The sequence below is a fragment of the Pogonomyrmex barbatus genome, unplaced genomic scaffold, assembly GCF_055798465.1.
Source record: "Pogonomyrmex barbatus isolate J1 unplaced genomic scaffold, ASM5579846v1 scaffold14, whole genome shotgun sequence".
NCBI lineage: Eukaryota > Metazoa > Arthropoda > Insecta > Hymenoptera > Formicidae > Pogonomyrmex > Pogonomyrmex barbatus.
In genome coordinates, this window is record NW_028297110.1 from 4023474 (window position 1) to 4042730 (window position 19257).

General features: G+C 34.8%; 1 protein-coding gene across 4 annotated transcripts in view; it reads left to right on the top strand.

The window, feature by feature from the left end:
- Nucleotides 1-3090: 3090 nt before the first annotated feature.
- Nucleotides 3091-19257, top strand: part of ss (aryl hydrocarbon receptor spineless) — a 168576-nt gene continuing 152409 nt past the window's right edge. For 2 of the 4 annotated variants that reach the window (XR_016138421.1, XM_089073114.1), the window contains exon 1: nucleotides 3091-5060. The gene's annotated coding sequence lies outside the window, so the exon portion shown is untranslated. The remainder of the gene's footprint in view (nucleotides 5061-19257) is intronic. The other 2 variants (XR_016138423.1, XR_016138422.1) reach the window with 2 other exon arrangements.

The window sequence follows — 19257 nt, forward strand, 5'->3', positions numbered from 1 at the left end:
AATGCCGACGATTCAAATAAGATATTTAAATGGAATAGCAGATAGAATTATATATTTCACACGATGACCTTCTTGTTTCGCTCGCAGATCCTTTCATCTCGAGTATAACTCATTATTCTTGCCGCCAATTTATTCATTATCGCACCTCCGCTCTGTAATTCCTCTGCTTCGTCGCCTCGGTTGCCCGACTCGAGAACGGCGCCATTGCTGTCCTCGGGAGATTCTTACATGCGTGACACAAATCCCATTGCTAAGTCGTCTAACACACCAACAATACATAAAACATAACTATTTACATATTTTTTCTTTATAATTACAATAATAGATTATTGTTTCTTTATTTTATACAACAAAATAAAAATATTCTTGAACAAAGTGCACGAATGTCTTGCAATATTTAAATTTTTTATATATATTGACATGTTTATATAAATTTTCATTTCAAATTTGTAATGTTTTAATATTTTTAAGATTTAATAAAGTAATAAATACAAAGAAATACATTAGAAATGTATAGTATTTTTTTTAGAGCAAGCAAGTCTTTCCACACAAAATAAATATTAAAACGCGATGATTAACTAACTGATCTTGGAAGTACAGAAGTACAGAATATTTTTATACATAACATTTTTGTATGCAACATTACAACTTATAATATTGAATTATTTTTTAATTTAACAAATAATTTTTTGGGAACAAAAATTATAATATTAATTTCATTTAATTTACAATATTAAAAATTAGTAGCTCGCAATTTCAATTATCATTAAACTACATAAATGCGCACGAAATCTCTTTTTAACACAAAAAACATTGCTTTCAACAAAATTTAAGAATTACTCTTTTCTTAGAATAAGGTCTCTTAATTTGTGGAACAAGCTTTGATGCTGATAGCTAAAAATTCAATGGCATTTCCAGTATTTTGCTTATGAAAACGATCTCATTCTAGAAGAAGAAATTACTACATTTTCCTCTAAGAGATTAACGCACTTTCTATATTCTTTTTCAAATTCAGACAATTTCCGATCTGCCTGCATATACATATGTTCGCGACCTCAGATCCTCACCGCGGCCGCCACGCTGAAAGCGATTTCCTTGTCAAGGAGAAGCGACGATTAAGGGTCGGACGAAAATCCGAAACCTTAATAAGCGCCGTGGGCGCACTCTGCTCTCTTACATCGAGACACACCATCCGTCGTCGGCACTACGCTTTATTGGGCCTCCCCGAAATACAAAACACTCGACCGCGACCGACGGAGTTCCCTGGAAGGAAGCAGAGGCGGCATTATAGTGTCCCGACTTTTTTATATCGTGAAATTGGGCTGTTAAAGAATTACGCCGAATTCCGTGGTCCCAATCCGCGCAATCATTCCGTAGAAATGCTTCTTTCAGGTCAAGTTCTATGCCACTTCGCTTATCCTAGGTCCTTTTGATCGACACGTCGCTTTTGAAACATCGCCACGCGTCTTTTGTGACATTGCTGCGAAATAAATGATAAAAATAGAAATTATATTTAATATATTTATATAATTTTTCGCGACCATATTATATGATAACAGCGAATTCTATTCTAATGAAATCCAAAAGTGACAATATAACAATTTTAAGATTACAATAATTTTTGACGTAATGATTGATAGAAAGAGTAAAATTCGAGCGCTCATGTGATTTACAGATATATCGACTTATCTGTCATTCGATTTATCGAATTAAAAATTAATTTACTATCTTTTTTATATTATCGTTTTTATTACTTCTTTTCCATGTTTTAAGAAATTATATTTTGCGATGATTATTTGAAATGGCAATAGAAATGAATGTAAAAACATGAATGAATGGAAATAAAGATTATAATTTACTTTTTTGTAATGTAAGTGATATAATTTTTTAATAATACTTGAATTACGCTTTAAATTTTTTGTCAATTATATATAATTCGCTCATTGTTTTCATATAGTAAACTCGGAAAGATACACGAATCATCGGAATGAATCAAAATGATTTAAATAAGAGAAAACTGAGATATACCGATCGTTAAACATTAATTTATAACTAGCTTTGCGCGTTAAATGAAGATTTATATGTAAAATTTTATATATAAATCCCATATATTTTGATATATTTATATACTTTAATAATGTTTCATATGTGAGTTCTAATTTCATGAACGTTTTTCGAATTACATATAATATCATAAATAGAATTCTATTCTAAATTCTGAATTAAATTAGATCTGTTTTTCGTCCATGTATTAATACTTTCTCTCTCGCTTTCGCCAAATTTCAAAGATATATCTACTTCATTTTACAATAAATATAAATACTAATTCAGTTACAAAGAATAGTTATATTATAAATACAATGACCGATATTTTCTTCTGAAAGTTTTAAGGCTTTATTTCCATATATTTCCAAACCAATTCATGATTATCAGGAGTTTGCACATTATAAAAGTTTCAGCTTCATATCCAAATGAAATATTGTGATAGTTTGAAATTGATTCAACTGTGTTGGAACAAACTTTTGATTTAAATCTGAAATAGTTTTAAAATAATAAAAATAAAACCGGATCAAATCTAAATAATTTAAAAAAAAATGAAAAATATAGTTAATAAAAAATAAATTATATATCTTTCTTAATGAAAATTAAAAAACAACTTTTAATAATATTTTTATGATGAATGTGTACGACGAAACTAAATGTGTCAATTGTTTTCTCAAAAATTCGCTCATTAGACATTAAACATTAGACTAGCCAATTAGAAGAAACTTTCTTGTAATATAATTAAAATAAAGGACAAAAAATGTATTAAAAAATAAAGAGGAACTACTAAAGAACTACTATCTAAAGTAAAAGATTATTCTTTACGATAAAGAATGCACGGTCATCATAATTATAGATTGCTTATAAAATTGAATTTTAGAATATTCGGCGAAGAATATTCAACGTAAATTGTAAATGAAAGTTAAACTCAAAATACGTAGTACAGATACGAGTCCGTTGAGAGTTTTTGTTTGTATAGCGGGCGGTGCGGTGTGTGTTATGTACACAGGACATAAGCGCGCCGAGCAATCATTCGCGCGGCGCGACTCTGGCGAACAGGTAGGAACGCGAGGTAGCTCCTCATTACGTAGCCGTATTATTTCTCGATAAACAATGCGACAATGCGAATTACGAGAAAACGCGATCAATCTCTCTAAGAATGATAAAAGATTACTGATTCGTGCGATTGATTACTGTTTACGATTGCATATATAGCTTTCGAAGTAAGTATTCCGCGCGATATAGGTTAGAGTTGCTAATAGGTGAGATACTTTAAGGTACTTTTTTGTTGCAAATCTATTTATTTAGTGATATATTTAGCATATAATAAACTCTCTTGTTGAAGATTTTTTTTGAGAATCAGAGAAAATTAATTGTAACTCATCAAAATTTAGAACGATCGATCGGAGAATTTTCTAGAAGGCCGAAGAAAATTGTAAAGAAGATAATCGTTGATACACTTTTTCAAAATATATAGCGTTTATCGCGAAAAAAAGAGAAGATTTATATATAAATAGTTCTTTCAATAACAATTATTTCCATAAGACTTATGCTAGTTCATTCTAATCAATCTTGATTTATGATGTTAGGAGCAAGAAAACACATGATGAGATTCTTGCAAAATAAATTAAAATAGAAACATTTTTCGATAAAATAACGTTTTCATTCAATAAAACTTATAAAATATACTCTTTTTTCACTCTGTTACTCGATAAATAACAATCTAGAATTGAATCGCGGATTTCTTCTCGATAAAGCAAGATTCTCTTATTGAATATCGTAAAAGGAGAATTTTCAAGTCTGTTTTATCGAATGAAAACGTTATTTCCTTGAAAAACATTTCTATATTCTATATTTGTAATGTATTTTGCAAGAATTTTCATCATGTATTTCCTCGCTTCTGATGTCATAATTCAAGATATCTGCAATAAACCAACAAGAATCTTAATTTACTTGGATCTGTATATCGTATATTGCGTTTCGAATTTCTTGCAGATGATATAATTTGCTTACAATTTCTGAAAATGAGATCGCGGTATGATACACGAATTGCCAGAATTAACTTGCCATAGAAAGTGATATATCGACGTATTGTTTGTCAAGAATTAATTTTCGATGTAGAGTAGAATATTTGAATATTATAAATGCGTTAATTTTGTATCAGATATTTGTGATATCAACAACGATCGGCTTGCGGCGCGCCGTGTTTACAAAATGATTTGTTTATACGCGCGGCGAGATTCGGACAGCCATGTAAATTATGCATCTCTCAGTCGCTCTTCACAACTCTATCACGATGGACATTTTTCTCGAAATAATTAACCCATATCAGTCCGCGAGAATAATCCGCTTTTACAATTAGCGATTTAGCAAGTATGTTGAAGTAATGATTACCAAAATCAAAACAATGGAATGTGAGATTGTAAATTATCGTTTTATTAGGATCTTTGAGTTGATAATAATAAGTGATTTAAACATGGTTCACCGTTATATTCGACTTAAAAATCGACTAATTTATCATAATTATGAAAATAATTAATCGCACGAGCAGTAATTCATAAGTATTTTTAGATAATTGTCCGAATCGAATAACACGCAAAAAGTAATGTAACGTATCGACCATTTGTTAAGAATATGAGTGCTTTATTTAATGAACACAGAAATATTTTCCGTTTAAAACGTAAACATGCGTGCGTGGTGTGTGAGTTTACCTGTATATTTTTAAACAATTCACACACATTTTAATCAGCCATCAATTCAGATCCTAGTTTGAGGTAATTGTGTTTTCTTTACGAAATTATTACAAGAGAATAATGCGCGATTACTGATTAATATCCGGGAGTGCTGTATATAAAATATCACGCGATCGTTATATTCTGATTATTAGTTCGCGATCGGAATTAATCATGTTTTCGCGAGTGCAACAAAGAAAGTTGAGAGGAGGAGGAGGTCTGGGAGACATCAAGGGGAGCAACCAGGGGAGCAACCAGGGGAGCAACCAGAGGAGCAACCAGGGGGTAAGTAAATTATTATTTATGCACGCAACAATTTTTTAAAATATTAATTATTTTGGATGCTGTTATAATTTAGATATACTTGTATATTCTAGCGCAATTTATCCGATATCGCTCATCCCATTGATGAGTGAAATTACGGTTTATTATTATTATTTAAAACAATGGGTTTATGAAACTGTATATATAAGCAATTTACGCTAATATGTACGCTAAAATACGTACGCTATTATGTTATACAATATTGCAAAAATTGCAAGAATAAGAATATTATAACTGCCATCCATCTTAAAGTGAATAAAATAGGACGGTGTTTCTTTAATTCTGGAATTTATTGTGCACGTTACTACGTACACGCACACGCTCAGCTCATAAGATCGAGTTTATATTGACATGTTAATTACTGGCACATTAATCTGTGTTATTACATATATCTTGTAGTACAGTTGAATATTATTGGCGAGATATGTATGTCTGAAATTTATAGGACAATATCGCAAACAATATTTTACAGATAGAATAAACATGGTTTGCTTGATTAATTTATTAAATATCGATAAAGGATAAGCAATTTTCTCAAGATAAAGCTATTTTTGATTTTATAAAATATTATAAAATATTATATTATTAGCAATTAATTTCTCTATAAAATAAAAAATCCATATGATAACATTATGAAGGCAAGATAAATGATATTATTTATTTCGGATAATTTTAATATACTATCAAATATATTATAAAACTAAAAAATAGAGGAAAGAGAAAAAAATAAGATAAAGCTATAATTAGTAAAATACTTAAATATTTAAAATATTAAATTCTATGTATGTTTATATGTGAAATAATAAACTTTAGATATTACAAACAGTAAAGCTGTTATTATCTTACATATAAATATTACATTATAAGTATGTATTTGTGTTTATAATCGTTAATAATCTTGGCGCAAAAGTAATTTAATAATTTTATCGAACGTTCCTCAAAATTTTCGTTCTGAAAAAAATTGGGAATCTGATTTAAATCTACAAATAAATGCGTGTACAGGAATTGGGACGCGGGTGATGTTTTTCTTTGACGTTTTAATTATTGATTGATTCTTCGCGTTTCGCCTCGATATCGTGCGTTGATGAAAACAAACTTCCGCTAGTTAGGAAGCAAAAATCGAAATTATATAATAATGTAACATAATTTACGATGCTAATATTGTTAATATTATTCCATCCTTGACATTTGAATCGAGTCCGCCCGATTGCGCGCTTCGATAATCACGATACACTGGAGTAATTTACTGTAAAGAGCGAGTCGCAAAGTTTGACAAGTGCCGGTATCGATCAGAGGGACGCGAAGCGTGCATTAGTTTGGCGTACTGCGTCTCGTGTTGTCCCGGCGCTGTAATTTCAATCGCGATATCATAAATTCGTTGGAATAACGCCTTTTATTAAAGTTTAGAACAAGATTTACGCCGGACGACTGATTGTAGGCTTGAATTGTTGATTGCAAGTATAATGTCTACCTCTTGCGCCTTTTAATAGGTCGTTGAAAAAAAGTTAGGCTAATGTTATCATTATTTTCTTTAACTGGTAACACAAACACAATAATTTATATCGGAATATTATTATATGTTTTTTGTTTCGTAATTATTTCTTGCATTGAAATGAATTTTGTGCAAAATGCAATTAGTTTTATATAATTCAATTTTGCTCTTTCTGTTTTAACTTACATTTATATTTAATTTTATTTTGTTATCATGGAATAGTATTGGAGTATCATTTCGCTTTCTGTACAACATACATATTTCTAAGAAAAACGTGAACGTGGAAAATACATACTTGCTATTACCAAGAAAAAGATCTCGTGTGGTGAGGTAGTGAGATTTCATCAGCTGGAAAGGAAGCCACACTAAATACTTTAATTATTGCAGCCAGGTTGCAGACGCAGCCATCTTGGGCACATGTCGGCACTGTGATGGATACTTCCGATCATTATGCGAAGGTATCCTTCATCCTTGTAATATTCTCGAAATCTTATTAAAAACACCAAAAAATGCGAGCAAGCTTGTTCGAACGAATTATCACTAGCATTATGTGCTATTATTCTGTTATTACCAAATTTTATCGTATCTCGTCGCAATGAATTCTGTTTTGCAATCTTATTTATAATAATTTAAAGCCCCAAACTTTGCCAATATATTTGAAATAATGTAAGACAGTATATACGTAAGCTAGTCAAAATTCCTCGGAATTTTTTATGCCACATAGTGAAAACGCATTATTAATATACATTCTCTTTTAAACGTACCAAACTTTCGTATTAACTTGAGATCCACGCTTTAATTCTCCTTCAAGGATAGTAATAATTCTACCAGCACCCCGCATTCAAATCTTTTACCTAACAATTATTAAATTATTCGGCCGCCATCCTTCCCGGAATGCCTGGCTTTTGTTTAAGCCAGCGAGTCGCAACAGCCGACCGGGCGGCCTCGCTATCATGTGTGATCGACGACAATTTTTAGCAGGGGGTGGAGGGGAGGGGGGGCTTCTTTGTTTCCCCCGTCATACGTTGTCAGTTTAGAAAGTCGCTCCGGGTCCATAATATTTTCCAATCATGGGATTATCCCTTCTAAGAGACAATCAAGGGAAACGATATGCGACGCGCGGCTTCTCGCGATGCGCGGGGCAACGAGGGGCGGAAGGAACGGGGAAGACGGTGGAAGGAAGAACGACTGGCGGAAGGAACGGGAATATATAGGAGCGATGGGCAGAGAGATGCCCGGGTATAGGGACAGAACCCGGGACAGAGATGCCCGGGTGGCAAGGGGAGGGATGAAGAAGAACGCTGCCCTGGGCAGACCGGGCTGTCAATCAACCGCGGGCTAGACTACCAATTTCTTCGCTCATAATTTCTGATAATTTCTCCGGACCGAGCGAACTGGCGCGGCCAGCTTCGTCCCTCTTTCTCCGTTTCTTCCCTTCCTCTCTCTCTCTCTCTTTCTCTCTCCTCCCCTCCGTCTCGCGCTCCGCCGTCTTCTCGGCCGAACGAAAATCATCATAAGAAGGTAATTGCACCGATCACGTACCGGCGGCTTGTATTTATCCTTGTTTCATTATAATAACAATGTAACGCGCGCCGCACAGTCCGCCTGGAAGCCGGGATAATCATCGGTTCGACACACACACACACACACACACACCGCCGCGATACCGGGCTCTGGATATGTATTTTTGCGGCTCCGCTATGTACGTCCCGAGCCAATTAGATAAACGTAACACGGGTAGGTAGGTAAGTAGAAAGCTGGAAACTGCCCCCGGATCTCCTCTCCTCTCGCGTTTCTTTTCTATTTTCGATCGTCGCGAGTCGCGGATCGGAGCGAGCCACGCGTTTTGCTACGCGTTTTCGATAATGAAGGGATAACGTACGCGCCACGTGCATCGTGCACCGTGCATGTGAATCGCGCGTTGCGCAATGCACGAAAATGCATTTACAATGTCGATATGAGAATTTTTTTACAGTCATGGCTATATATAGAGTCAGCTTACAGTTTGATAGAATTCTTTTTTCCGAAAGCGCCTCGCGCTATAATGATCTCGCTTGTGACAATCTGGTGAGGGGAAGGGGGAGGGGTGGGACGGGAAATGCTTCTGGGAAAAGTAGATCAACGAAACTCGTTTGATACTTCTATTTCCTGTGATACTTCATCGTGCGCGCTATAAGATTGCATGTTTCGAAAGAAGTAAAATAACATCTGTCTGTCCGATGCTCAACTCCGAGCAAACGTTAACTGCGTACGCTTCCTAGTATTTTTAAAGAATTGTGTTTGATGCTGTCATTCTGCCAGTTGTGCGTACAGAGTTCAATGTACTCTGATCGTCCGATATTGGCCCCAATAATCGTACGAGGGCGGCAAAACCTGTCGGTGACGATTGCCATTAATTCGAAAGGCTCCGCGGTGGCAAAGTTCAGTTCTTCGTTTGACATGGCGCTTACATTTGACTCACTATCTTTGACTTTAACTTGTCAGGCGGTTCTTTAGATCTTTCAAGATTAAGATTACAATCGGTTTTTTGTTACTAATTTTATCGATAGCTTATTTACTTTCCAATATAAGATTGTTAAACTAATTTATTTGTATATAATATAATTTTTACTTATTATTATGCTTGGTGCAAACGTTATTAATTTAAAACATAACTTATTATAAAAGCATAATAAATTTAAAAACATTTAAGTTGATCTAATATTAAAATTAATATAAGATATATTTATTTTTAATATGATAATTAAGTCAAATTTATGTATAATTAAAAAAATTATGATTGCATTCAAATTAATAAAAAAAGAAATTTTATTACTATTCATTTTATTCTAAGAGAAATCTAGAGGTGTCTAACTTACATACATTTTGTATAACGTAAAGATATGAATTTTAATGAGGCTATTTATTTATTACTTGTTTAATTAAGCATAGAAATGATTGCTTTCAATTATTTGCAATGATAATTAAAATGCGGAATTGCTTTTTATATAATCTTGCAATAAAACTTATGCACGATATCTAACGTGGCTACTTGTTTTTCTGTTAGATACAACACATAAAAATTCATGACGCTAAATAATTTTGTGAAATATTCCATTCTAATTAACGATTCTTTCCTCAACAATTCTTTAAAATAAAACGAATAATTTTTTGAACAGAATATAATTGCACTATGTGGCAGACAGAATTTTAAGCGTTTAATAATCTCTTTTTTGTTTTTTAAATTTACATATATTCAAAATAAATATTTATGTCGATTAGATGCCATTATTTTTTTAAGTAAATTCTTAAATGAAACTTTATTAAATATTCTATCTTTTCACATTTTTACAAGATGCATTATTTTTTTGAGATTATAGGAGATTATAGAAGAAGGGAAGAATATAAAATAATATTTTATAATGAAGAATACAATACTAAAAGAGAATGCTGTTGTATTTCTTAACATACGCAGAATAGTTATATAAAAGATTATTTTAGACTCGTTCAGTTTCTGTTTACGGAAATAATAAAATAAAAAATAAATCAGAATTGATTTCTCTTTAATTATTTTCTTGGAAGCCACGACACATGTGTGTTAGAAATTCCTCTTAGCAAAGTAATTCCTGCGGGGACAAGATAATCACTATATGACGATATTGATATTATCAATGAATGCGGAGCTAATAATTTTGTATCGATAGCAGTACGGTGCCGATTCAACAGGACATCACATTTCTTCCGACGCCCGTAGTGCCGGGCCGTCCAATCGCAACGGAAAAAAGCGTTTTCATGGCGCATCGCGCATTACATTGCAGCGCCGCTGTAAATGACACGCGCACGCGATGCATGTCGAGAAACCGAGCGAGTCGCGTCATCGGATGGCAATCTTGTGATATTCCCCGCACGTCGGCGGTTAAATAAAAGTAAGGGCGAATTCGTACACGCAGATCCACCTCGTTCTTTGCATTAATTTCGTCCGATCAGACGCGCTGCGGAAAGAACGCGAGGAGAAGCTCGAGCTCTTCCGCTCGCAGGAAGATGGAGACCGGCTTTGCTGCGGTGAACTTAGTTGCTACTTTGAGATTTCTCGGACAAGTTGCTTATGCACGTTCGAAAATTGACGGTCCAGAGATAATGCGCGGCTGCACATCACGAAAAGCCTTCGAGCCTTCGAATTTCCATTCTGATAGTCTTTTCGGGTACTAATTTTAGATACGCGCTGTGAAAATCGAATTTAAGGATGAAAAAATAAATTATTCTTTAATTTTTTTTTTTTTTTTTTGACGAAAAGAATGCGGTTTTACATTCTTGGACGAAGTAGATCTTTTACAGTTGCAAATAACCATTAAATTAGCTTATTTAACTTTTTTTTGATTTAGGAAGAAATTAATATTAATTTCTATTAATACCGTATGTGAAATTATATTTGAAGTTAAGATGAAAGAAATGAAAGAAATGAACTCAGGCAATTAAGACTAACATAAATTAAAAATATATTAGATCATAATCCCAGATCTTATAGATGTTATCTTATATTTATAATACACATCTCCTATATTACGAATTTTATAGATTTGATTTGTTTTAACTTTGACTGCCTTTTTAACAAAACATTTCACACTTTTTATAACTGAAGATAGACTATTCTGAAACTTGACAATTTTACTAATAGCCGAACCAACCGAGCCGTCGAGAATTTATCCAAGTATAGGTAGAATTACCTTGTATTTTATGAAAGGAGATAAACGAGAGGATTTGCTGCTGAAAATTATTGAAATTAGCGGAACATTTATGTTTGCCTGTTCCCTTCGGTTTTAAAACCGGTATCACTAATAATATTATGTAAAAAAAGAACCGCGGTGCGCGGTCGTACCGTCTCGCAGTTGGCTACCCCTAGTCAGGTAGTGCAGAAGTAATTATTCATAGCACGCAATTACGAGCAGTGCGCGGCCGTGTCGCGCTTGGCGCAGCGACGGTATCGCTGCATCAATTGCGGGCGCTAGTTGCGGCCCTGATTGCAGGCTCACGTTTCAAAACAATGATTTATCTAATTAAGCCTCACTTTTGCATTGTTAGCCGCGCTTTCGTTGCTGTACGCTCGCCTATTATCCCAGCGCGCCCATTACTCCCGAGGCACGAAATAGCGATAGACGACCACAGTCCACCCCCCCCTCTCCCTCTCGATCGCGATCCTTTCCTTCTTTTCACCCTTTCTGCTCACCGCTTTTTATTTTCCTTTTTTTCCTTCTTTTTCGTAAATCGCACGTGATCGCCTTCGCCGGTGACGCGAGGAAAAAGTTTCCCGGAAAATCGCGTACAGAAGTCACTCATTCCCGTCCATATTTGCGGAAATGTAACTACGTGCAATCATCGCACTCGTCTCTCCTTCGATTTCGCGGAATTTAAGAGCGATTTTTCTGATCGCTACCATTGCGGAAGATAGATGAAAGATAAGATAAGATCATCGATATGCATTCTTCTCCTATATCTCTAAATGACTAATTTTTATGTTAATATATACTCATTATATATCTTTGGCCGATTTAAGATCGATTTTTAAATTGAAATATTTTATCTTTCAGTTGTTCATTTGTTCATTAGAGCAGTTAAATAGCAATCTTTTCTTCAGAATTTTAATCTAATATATTTAATTACTGAGTCTGAATATAAAATATTTAAAATGAATAATCGTCTTTTTGTAAAGCATTGCGTGAAAGACGAACGTTATAAAATGGATTTGATATTAAAATATTTTATTACAAATTTTGTCGGGTGGGAAATATCAGGAAAATAACAAATAAAGATAATTTTGATTGTTTTAGAATTATTACATTTAGAATAATATTTAAATTATTTTTATATGTAAATAATTATCAGATTGTATAATGTAGATATAGGGACTACCGGCAGATATTCTCTTTCATCATATCATTGAAGGGATAGTCAAAGGACTCACCAATAGATGGCGAACGTATTACACTTAAAAGTGATTTTGTATTTTATAACATTTTATCGAGATTATAATCTATATTTCAAGATTTAAGAATATTTAAGTCTCTTATATAAATATTAATTTTTATCTATATGTTATAATAAAAATAAATATAATTATTTAAAAATATATATAAATCACTACACACATTATCACACATTATATAAATCATTAATAAAGAGAACCAATTAAACAAAGATTAAAAAAAATTAAAGTTATCAGTTATAAATTGTTTTACATAATATAATTTAATTGTGCATTTTATCCATGCATTAATTAATGTACTCAATATACAAATGTATTCAATATATTAATTAATGTCATTAATGTGCTAACCATAAGTTTTATCTGAAGCAGTTTTCTCTGAAATTTGTTTTATGAATTTTACAGAACTGTAATATGTTTCGCGCTAGTAAGCTTCTCTTCCCGCAAAGTTCCTCCGCGTATGCAAAGTGCATTGCTATGCGGCTTGCATAAGTATTAACTGCGCGTAACTTATACGATGCAAATGATTCTCGTCTTGTACAATACTCACGGGAGATTGATTCCTACAACGACAAACGTCGAACACCTATATGTCCGACTCAATGTCCAAAGGTACACGCAGTTACAAAGATCACTATAGTTATAAATGTCAAATGCGTAAACGTAGAGCAGAATGCAATTCAATAAGTGTTGCAATTAACTAGATGAATGACAAAAAACTCTTAATATAATGTTCATGAGAGCAGAATAAAAAAAAAAATATGGCAAAAAGTGATCTCATGCATTAATAGATCTCATAAATTTTAAATTATTTTAATTAAATGAATTCTAAATCAACTAAAAAAATGTGTTTAGAATAAAATTGGAATGATATTCTGCTAATATTATAATTCTATTTGTGGTCTGGAATAATACATAAAATGAAATAATGCTTAATAAGATCTGATTCTTATTATATCTGCATCTACTGATACTATCTAATATTTCACAGCAATGGCAAACATAAATTACACGTATGTTACAAGTAGGCATCCATACGTGTGCTGTTGTAATTCTTGCAACAATGAAAAAATTACGTAAACTAACTTCTCACAGTTTTTCCTCGATGAATAAAAACTGGAAATGTCTTACGATTGTATCACTTCTTATGTGTTTTCGCAATATAATAATTCAACTTGAAATAAAAAAATGATTGTATTTTTAAAAAATACAGTAAAATATGTTCCGCTAACTCTCTTATATAATCATAGAGAGAATACTCATAAAATCTTTTAAATATTAATTATAAATATGTATTATAATCAATATCATATAAATTTTTTAAATATTTATGATAACGTTGTGATATTGTAATATTAAGTTTATTAGTTTTTTAATTTTTTTTTTTTAAATAAGTTAATGGAAATAAATCAATAATTTCCTGTAAACCAACACTTCCATTGTACAATTGTATTGTACAGAGAATGAAAGAAACAATGACAATATTGCGTTTAATCTCTCACACTATTTTCTCTTCCAAAAAAAGAGCTTGAAAAAAATTTCTGTAATCTCTTAATCGCTTTCCAAGTATATACTGGTTTCTTTAAAAGTTTCACCGATGTCGTATTTCCATATGAAAACCGATGACCGTAAAAGATATCTTTTTCTTAATGATATGATAAACAAATAACACGTTTATTTCATTTATAGATGATTATTAGTATTATACACTTGCATTAAAATTATTTTTTAAATAAAATAATTGTCTTAAGAAGAAATATTTTCGATCAAAGACTCTTTAAATTTATTTTTTAAAATAAAATTAATTTAAATTCTTTAAATTAATTTTATTTAAAAAAATTGGAAAAGAGAGAACATTATATATATATATATATATATATATATATATATATATATATATATATAAACATATTAAATAACATGAACTTATCTTTTCTTAAGTTCTTAAGTTCTTAAGCTCTTCTTAAGTTCTTTTGCATAAAAAAAGCTGTTGATAAATACAGTCACTAATAATCAAGATTTGAGGATAAATTTATTAAATTTTCTTTATTTAAACTATATATCGATAACGAAAAGAGAGTTTTCATGTATGAAGACCTGTAATTATGGGAACGATGGGTTGTATTATGGTCAAAGGATTATTTTCTTTGCGATTAAGGAAAATTAGGTTTCTGAAATAGCAAGTCTTTAAGTGAAACATAAAATTTTAGTTAGATTTTTGCTGATTCTCTGTTAGAAATGAATTACACAAATAGCTTTTGCGATAAAAATCTTAAATGGCTTTTAATACGTTTTATACATTTTTTTTACCCTGCTTCCGTCCGAATTTATGCTCACGTTTGCAAGAAGAAAGACTCTCATCGCGCGCGTTATTCGGGGTTAGTCGCACGCATTCATCGCACGCATCCATATTAAAAAGTGACGCGTCGGTTACGCGGCGTTAAGTTTCATAATTAAGGGGCATCGATGTGCATACGTGCATACGTGCTGGGGGAGACGGGATACGAAAGTAAAAGTTGTCAGATCTCGATTCCGGTGAAGAAGTAAACGAGCCACGGCGTCCGAATTCGCGTGACTCAGACGGGAGAAGAGAGAGAGAGACAGGATATGATAGAACGTACGGGAACGGACGGGATGAGAAGGAAGGACAGGATGGCGGAGGGCGAGGACGAGTCAGCTGTGGATGGAGGATGGAGGCGAGAGAGCTTTGGTACACGCTGCGAGTCTCGCGTGTAAGAAGTCCGGCGACGCGCGGTAGCATCCACATAGCGTTCTGGGGCTGCATGCGTGAAATGAGTTCTTAACGCGAATGGGATTTTTCGTGAAAAGGTGTGTAATACGTTATTAAAACAAGACAGAGTACTAGGGTATTCATTACTCGGTAATAGACAAGTGGCGGGGAAACTATTTACGGTGGATGCGGAAGAGGAGGGCAGGAGAATATTCAGCGTTGCACATCCAGCAAGCCATAAATAATAACCGTATAAATTCTGAATTTTATTTATTTAATATGAAAATACTGTCAAAGTAAAATGAGAATCAATCATAATGAAAATCAAAATTTTCTGTTTGCTGAATATAAGGTTAAATATTATAAAATGATAATAATGAAATAGTGATCGAAACTAAATGAGAAACTGTTGCTGTATTATAAATAATTATTAATATGAATATTTCTAACAATTCCTATAATAATAGAATTGTATTGATTTATTTTAACTGTAATAATTAGAATTTATTACATATCGTTATAATATTTTCTATAGTTTACCTAAACTGTAAAATGCAATTGTCACAATTATATAATTACATAATACTATAACTATATTAAAGTTTTATTTTAAACGAAAAAAATTCGCAGGTACAAGTTAAGTAAAAAAATATATAAAAATGACGTTATTTGTCGTCTTTCTAATATTATTTGCCTTTCTTCTAGATTAATAAAGAATAATGTGCACAATTGTAATTACGTGTTAAAATGAATTTTGACATTACGCGATGCAAGCGACGGCTCGTGCTATCCGCCGGCTGGAAAGCGTTTTGAATAAAAAATGCGGATTTCGTAGGAAAACGAAACGGAGTCAGATTATCTATCTGTTACCCAAATGTTATATTACACATTGTCATTTCCTACAAAGATAAATCAAATCTCATCCAGAGATTTGTCAATATTTTTTGATATCTCTTGGTAAATCTTCAAAAAATAAAAGTCTACACAACCATAACAGTCAGAAACGATCCATGTTCGACGTATCGTTGCTGATAACAGGAAATATTGCCAACGATCGTAATGTGTTGCGTGTCGCCCAAACGTTTCGATCATCGACGAACTCTTTTTTGGCATATCCGGCTTGCTGATATCAAGTTTATAGATGTATGCTGGAGTGCATGAAAAATCGCTTTCGTCGCGGCCCCCGTGAGATCATTGATCTTCTTCCGATCGTAATGTTGCTATACAATCGATATCGGCGTTCGCTTTAACCGCTGTTGTTTCTAGCCACGGTGATATCGCTCATGTCTCGCGATCAGATAGCGTTCACGAAGAGCCAGACTCTTCAGATAAGAGAGGAACGTGTCGTCGAACGAGCGTGTGTATATGCGCCACCTGTCAGGATGATGCGTGACACGGGAATCGGCAACGATCGCGGAACATTATTGTTCCGGTCTAGCTTATCACGTGCCATGGCCGGCAATTTATGTATTTTGTGGTCCGCAATTGGATTACAAAATGCGTGCGATCGATGTCACGTTGCGACTGCTCGGAGAAAGCGTGTTATTGTGTCTGCGGACAGGACTGCAGGTTTAATAGATTGAATTCTCGAATAAAATGTGCACCCTCTTTAACTTGGCGAATCAATCAACACCATACATTTAATGGTTGTTAAAATGGAAACTTTGTTTTTCTCGTTAATTTTTATAAGACTTACAAATTTTACGAGACAAAATGAAATTGAAGCTGTATTTATGATGTATTTAAATCTGTATAATTTTTATAAGACTTACAAATTTTACGAGACAAAATGAAATTGAAGTTGTATTTATGATGTATTTAAATCTGTATATTATAATTTTATAGCTGCTTTTTAATACATCGTTAATTTATTTTATGTTACTCCAAATTTCGTGCGACTCGTTATTAATATTCAATTTATTTTATTTCAATTTTAAATACAGATATCAATTTCTTGTAATTTTTAAAGTTTGAATATCTGAAATCATCTTACTATCTATATTGAAATAGTTTAATAATACAAAATGCTATTACGAATCGTGGTCTCTTTACTTGCATTTTATGATAAACTATTTCATCTTTTCATATTTAAGAATAATTCAATGTCCGTCACATCTTCCCTGAAAAGAACTATAGCAGTTTTTCGCTTGATAGAAAAATATCAAGTGTTTTTCCGTACCTGTCCGAGAAGTAGTCAAATGTCTTTCTATTAGCGCGTTTCCGAGAGGGCAGATAGGCTATGTGCAGGTTCGCGGACTCGTGGCGCAAGGAGGAGGACGCGGACGCGGACGCGGACGCGGACGCGGAGGAAGAAGGAAAAGCACGCCGGGAGGAGTAGGTGGAATCTCGAGGCGCGCGCGATGGTATCGTTTCATCGGTGGTTTCGCGGTGGTTAGGCCGGTAGCGCCATGCTGGCACCGCGATTGGTCTCTTCAGCTTTCTCGTAGGCGTGGCGAGTGTTGCGGGTGGGGGTCAGAGTGGTGACCCTGCGTCACGGTGGATAGAAACCGGTGGCCGGTCTCCCGGTCGACCCATGGAGGGTTACTCCTCTGCTGGGCCCACCACCACTGGCTTGCGCCTCCACTCTCCGATCTATGCCACGCTCTCCTGACGTATGCTACGCCCGGCAGGCCCGCCAGTACACGACACGCTTCTACGAAGCGAGCACCGCATCGTACGTGCTTGCCTCGCTACCGTAAACCTGCTAGCACACGGGGGTTCCACCAACCTGCTAATTAGGCCTCGCGTTCGCCACTGGGTTTTAGTTCACCGATGCTACAAGCGTGGAAGGATTAGTGGAAGTAGATTCTAAGCCGATTGATCGTCAGCGATTTCGATGGGACCGCCCGTTCGTTCGTTCACGTCAATCACCTCACTCTGACGGATCGCAAGGGTAGTGGAGTAACAGCGACTCGAGTAGGGGAAAGAGAAGGCTTTCTCTTTCCTGTCTTTCGCGACAGACAGGAAGGGAGGGACTCTGCGACGTTGATCGAGGGAGGGAGGGAACGAGTGGACGATCAGACAACAAGAGAGGGACGTGCGGGTCAGTTTCCGCGCACACGTGACGCGACCGGATCGGGAAGTCTCGGTGATAAGTGTCTTATACCGGCCAACTGGATGTCTCAAGTGTTCTGGGCAGATATACTGAGATATCGTGTCACGTGACCGTCACGCAACCGGATGACAGTAATATCGAGTGATACCGGGTATCGAGAGGGATGGTGCTAGAGCCTGTCGGGACAGTGAGAGTGAAATTTATGGATCTACAGTGAGGATTAATATGCTTGAACATCCGTGATATTCGGAGCCGAGGATGGAGCGAGATTCTTATTTCTATCCCAGGCTGAAGGTAGCAATCCTATGGCATTGTCCAAATATCCCGATGGTTGCTGATCCTTGAACGTTGTTCACGTTCGCTTCTTCGTAGCGTATCGTAGTGATATCGTTGACTCCGACTAAGTGGGAAAGTGAATGACTAGCGATTGCGATCTGGTCGACGTCGCGCCGCGATTTTCTAGTGACAGTGAACTTATTCCTTAAGTGGATGAAAGCAACGTGAAAAGATGATCTTATTCCGTGCACAATGTACCGCGAAGTCGAGAACGATAGCGATGTATCGTTGGCCGTGTCAGGGCGAGTCTAAGGATCTCCTCACGACGCTACGTGCTTCGTCTCGCAATGTTCTATGAAATTTAGGAAAGAAGGACGTCTATCCACTCGAACTTCGAAATCGATCGTTCACCAAACGATCTAGTCTCATTTTATAATTCAGCAGCGATTCGCTATTCTCTATCTCGATGCCGCTAAATGTCAGTTGACCAGTGATAACGTATAGAAAGTCCGATCTCGATTCGTGGAAAGGAATTTCGCGTTCACAGGGGATACCAAGTCCCTCGAGTTCGCTGGGTAGGGCGAATTCGCGGCGGCAACAGCTGCCGCAGCTGCCGCGTCGTAATCGGCCGCGCGCGTACGGTGG